The sequence below is a fragment of the Paramisgurnus dabryanus genome, chromosome 5 (assembly GCF_030506205.2).
Source record: "Paramisgurnus dabryanus chromosome 5, PD_genome_1.1, whole genome shotgun sequence".
NCBI lineage: Eukaryota > Metazoa > Chordata > Actinopteri > Cypriniformes > Cobitidae > Paramisgurnus > Paramisgurnus dabryanus.
Window position 1 is genome coordinate 21,654,667 of NC_133341.1, and position 5,536 is coordinate 21,660,202.

Consider the following 5,536-nt stretch of genomic DNA (forward strand, 5'->3'; position numbering starts at 1 on the left):
GCATCACATTCATGATTTTATGGTCAAATGACAATTTCCCGTCAATCCACGAGCATTTAAACGAGCAAAACGCCCCCCACCGACGGTTATGTGACGAACCGTCACATTTGACTCACGTCATAACCGTCATCACCAATTCTGAAACCGGCACACCCCTACTATTGACAGAGTATAAATGTTGACACATTTCATTATGAATTTGTAATTTAGATTCAAACGTTGTATTAAGAAAGTTGTTATTATGTTTTATGTTCTACATAGCTGGAAGAACAGTCCTCAGAAACAGCCACTACTGTAGCTATCGTGATGACTGCAGATTAAAGTATCTTTTCAAATTGTGGTGATTTTTATGTCCCATTGAGAATAATAAGCTCTTCCTCATAGTAGACCAGGCCAAGTAGACCTGGTTTGGTAGTTTCAACAGATTACAATACTTTAACAAGAACAGATATTGGAACAGAACCATAGACCAATCCACTACACACTACACAAATCAGCCTCCAATTCTTTCATTTAGGATCTAACAGCATTAAACTAGATTCACTCTGTAAGTCTTTCAGTTTCCAGGCAGAACGTGCAGAATACATAAACAGAGTTCTGTACATACATTTGGGACCTAATGTATAAAAACATCTTAAAGGGGAAAGGGTGTTGTCCAGGACATTGTCTTAAATTACAAACAGAGATAGAAGGTGAGCACCAACAATTGCTTTTAAAATGATGATGTTCCCGTGTTCAAGCCTATGAATGGCTAGAACAGGCCAACCTACGACTGTATAAGTTATGGCATTACAGTTAGTAATGCTAAAGCTGAAGAATAAAGTAGGGATGCACCGAATATATTCGGCCGAAAATGGCCCAAAAGAGCATTTTCGGCCGAAAGACTTTTATCACCGAAACAATACGGCTGAAATGTTGTGATGACGCAAACAGAAACTGCGACCTGCACGTGCTTGTCTGAAGCAACATGTATGCGGCGTGGATGTATTTAACCGCAAAAAGGCACTAAAGTACGCACAGAGGCACATGCGGTTGTGTCCGGTCCAGACGTGATCATCATAGTGAGTACGTCCTTCAAAGATCAGAACTCTTAATGTGTAAACTTTAGAGAGAGTCGCGCAAATGTGTCTCATACTGTATAGTCCATTAACATACATGTGCCGACTAAAGCAATGAAAAACAACGTAACGTTTTTATGCTGCGCTGTTTGGGATTCGCCTTCGTTCTCTGTGCGCGTTTAAGTGCCCTCAATAGTGCACACACGAGTGAGACGCAAACAAGTGAATGTAAAATCTTTCTGTTATTGACAGGGCACATATAAACAAAATTATCTCCAAAGTATTCTTTTTCTAATAAAAACATTTGTTTATGTCTTAAGTGTATGTATAGATTACAGTCTCTGTTTATTTAAAGAGACCGTAACCTCAATTAACCTACTTAAGTCTAACAAAGAGACAAATAGCTCTAAAAATAATAATATATTTAATTTATACAATAAAGACAGTGTTATGACTCATTTAATTCGATTTCTGTACCTAATGCTAATGTGTTAGCCCTTATTAAAGGCACTCTAAGCGAATTGAAGCGTTTTAGACCATAAAACATTTTTTGTTACATACCGGAAACATCTCCTCACTATCTGCTTGCTGCCTGTCCGCTGATCAAACTGTAAAAAAACGCGATCTCTGTAGACAGCCCAGGCTTCACAAACGGCAATATCAACAAGTGGCCAAACCTAGCATCACAAAACAAAACAAAGTATTCCAGCCAATAAACGACAAAAAGGATTTGGGGGTGGGGGTTGGGCGCGTTCATGAAAGCACGGAAGGGAGGGGGAGGAGTTAGCTACGCTCCGTCTGTTTGAAAACCGTTTCAAACGTCAACAATAACTAATGTCTCGCAGATTCGCTTAGAGAACCTTTAATGTGCAGCTTTGTTCTTTTTTATAAATGTTTGTAATTTCTTTATTTGTTATTAGATTTTCCCCACCCCCCTTTTTGCTGATCTGAAAAATAATCTGATCTGTGCCTCAAAAACTGTAATGTGATCTGAACCGTGAGTTTTGTGAGCTGTCACACACCCCTAGTAAAGTTAGTACACAGTGATAGCCATAAATGCATTTGTACTAATAATTGGCATAATAATTTATTTCGGGGTTTCGGTTTTTCGGCCTAAGTTTCCTCGTTTTCGGTTTCGGCCAAGAATTTTCATTTCGGTGCATCCCTAGAATAAAGTAGTGGTGAGATTTTTTTTAAATTGAGTTACATTTTACATCATTCTTTTTACAGAATACAATATCAGACTAGAAATAAAAAAAAATCTATAGTGCTAGTCATCATATTTATCCACATTGTCTTCATTATCGCTCATTGTATACCAGTGTCTGTATGCTTGGCATGGGGAGGGCCTGACACAAGTGGGGGTTGTCTGCAGGAACAATGTCCGATACATGTGGGTGAAACATCACAATGGCTTGATGTAGTTTTCTTTCCAGCTGTTGTAGGTGTTGAATAAGAGCAGCTTTTGCACCAGGCTGCTCAGTGTCTTTGATGTTAGAGCACAGATGTTAGAGGCCTGCTGCTGATGGGGTGTTCAGTTACACATCTCATTTCTTCGTAAAGCATGCGCTTTTCCTCAGCTGCCCGAGTCGTCATATGTAAGGCATCAATCCCTTGCCTTTTTAGACTCCTCGAAACATCATCTTCTTCAATCTAGAAGACAAAAGAAAACAAAATGCTATGTTATGTTACCAGGTGGTTTCTAATATGATTTGCAGGTAGTTAGTTTGTCAGATGGTTACTAGAGTGACTGATGTGTGGTTACTAGGGTTAAGTAACTATAGTTACAGTGTCATCAAAGCAGAAGTAGACATGCCAAGAGGGATCACATGATTCCTGAAAATCAATTGTCGCAGGTAAGAAGCTTATCTGCGGTGACCATTGAATGCTGTTGTATTCTTTTATTGCCTGTCTCAGTCTATTGTTGGAGCTGGCTACCTGCTTGGAGAGTCTAATGGCAATGCCCTGCCCATCTGAAGCAAAGCTAGGAAACACGCATGCAGAAAAATGAATGTATTAGTTTCTATTATAGTCCTTTTTAAGTTCAAACCTAATGTCATATTGTATCTACTTATCCCCTTATAGCACTATACCTGGATATATTCTTCTCAGGTGGAGGAGGACTGCTCTCTCCCTTGATTCAGTTCTAGCCTTGCAGTTGGACTCTGAGCTCACGCAAGGGTAGACTGGAAGTTTGAATCAGACTCTTGCCATCTTCTTCCAATACGGTATTTTTTCATCAATGTTCAGCAGAGTCCTCAATTCTACAATGGTCAGCAAATAATTAGTATTAAACGTTATGTACACACTTGATCAGAGAACAGTAACAGACAGATTACTCTGTTTCACCCTTTTTGTGTGACTCACGAGTCCCATATCTACACATTACAAAAAGTACAGCACAAAAGTTCAGTAGCTAGCAAGCAGTAAGCATTACCGTGGTACACCTGACCAAACATATGTTGCAAGTAAGGCCTTCCTTGGTGGTAATAGATTACTAATTGCACCACATGAAGATTTGCAGTAATGCTGCAATACTTTAGTTTATAACCACTGGTGACGGTTTCCTTCAAAACTATGCCATTACTATAATCACACGTTGAAGCACATCAGCAACACCGTTTTTCAATATTTTACTACAGGGCTATTCAGATCCTACCCTGGAGGGCCAGAGCACTGCATAGTTAAGCTCCAACCCTGATCAAACACACCTGAGCAAGCTAATCAAGGTCTTCATGATCACTAGAAAATCACAGGTGGTTAATGGTACATAAACTCTGTAGTGCTCCAGCCCTCCAGGGTAAGATTTGAATAGCCCTGTTTTACCTCAACTTAGACGAATTAATACATACCTATTTTTTCAATGCGTGCACTTTTAATCTTTGTACAGCGCCTTGTGAATGTATTCGCGTTTAGCCTAGCCCCATTCATGCCATATGGCTCCAAACAGGGATGAATTTAGAAGCCACCAAACACTTCCATGTATTTACACGAGTAAGTATGGTGGCACAAAATAAAACTTTTGTTTGCAGCCATAGGAATGAATGGGGCTAGGCTAAATGCCAACACATTCACAAAGTGCTTAAAGGATAATTCCGGTATTTAACACTTTGAGTCTCATTTCTGGTTTGTTTTGGATGAACTACAGTGATGGACACAGACATTTTGACAATGGGTCGTGTCTTGACTTTTTGACTCGTTTAGAAGCGTCTCTTGACTGCTTCAGAATGGAAGTCAAGGGCCATGCACAAACACCACTTAACATTCATTTTCAAAACTGTCTACTCACCGAGTGGTTTGTGGTGTTCGTTGAAACAAATTAATTAACACTATTAGTTAATAAAAGAAGTGATGGTGGAATAAATCCACAATTACATATTTAATTAATACCAATTCATATATGAACTAATATATTAACCAGACAGACTCTTCATTAGTTGCTAATGAGGCAATTATTAATGAATAGCTAATGAATGGCTTAGATAATCATTAGTAATACATTAATTCAGTATTATCAATGCATGAGTTAAGCATGAATTCATGATTATTAGTGCACCCTTATTGTAAAGTGTTACCTGTAAATCTATAAAAACAAAATAAAAAAATATAATAAAGAAATCATTACTGGGAAATATACAGAACTTGGCCTATGCATGTTGAGGAGGAACATCACTCCTTTATGTGCACACGCTCGTGGACTAATCTTAGCTTTAGGATCAGAGCCTGAGTTGATGATCAGCTTCATGGTACCAACAAGTGATCACATTCACACATTCAAATGGCTGGGTTATTTTATTTTTAAGCATGTTGGGTAAATATTGGACAGAACACACCGCTGGATTAAAATTGACTCCATGCTGAGTATTATAACCCAGTTATTGCTTAACAACAACACAACATTGGGTCATTTTTAACCCAGCATGTTCTGTCCAATATTTGCATCCCATTATGGTTTAAAAAATAACTAGGCATTTTTAGAATGTTGGTTTGGTTTTGTCAACTCAATGCTAATCCTGTAACTTTGAGATTGTTTAACTGTCTTATGCCCCAGGTACAGTAAATATACCATAGACATCCATAACCCTGCTGAACAGACCTAAGCTGGCTGGCTGGTTTTAACTGGTCTCCCAGCCAGTTTGAGCTGGTGTAGCAGGCTGGATTTAAAGGGGGTTTGGACACTTTTCTAGCTGGTCAGGGTGGAAGACCAGCTGACCCTTTTGCTTGACCAATCAGTAAAACCAGATGTATGCAGCTTTGCCAGGCATGGAGCACTGGCGTAAACCAGCTAAGACCACTCTTCTGAGCTTTCAGCCTGGTAAAGCTGGTTTTTCAATCTGAACAGCTAAAGGTGGGCCCTTAAAAACCTCTCTAAAACCAGCCTGCTAATCCAGCTAAAACCAAAATGGGAGACCAGTTAAACCAGTCAACTAGGTTAGGTTGGTTTCAGCTGTTTTTCAGTAGGGAATGTTCATCTCTAT

General features: G+C 39.1%; 1 long non-coding RNA gene across 1 annotated transcript; it reads right to left on the reverse strand.

Moving 5' to 3' along the window:
- Positions 1-200: 200 nt before the first annotated feature.
- LOC135732339 (uncharacterized) lies at positions 201-3,227 on the reverse strand. Its single transcript, XR_010526744.2, has 3 exons — positions 3,152-3,227; positions 2,847-3,042; positions 201-2,711 (listed from the first exon to the last, which is right to left on the reverse strand). It is a non-coding gene; the product is annotated as an uncharacterized lncRNA (long non-coding RNA).
- Positions 3,228-5,536: the final 2,309 nt, after the last annotated feature.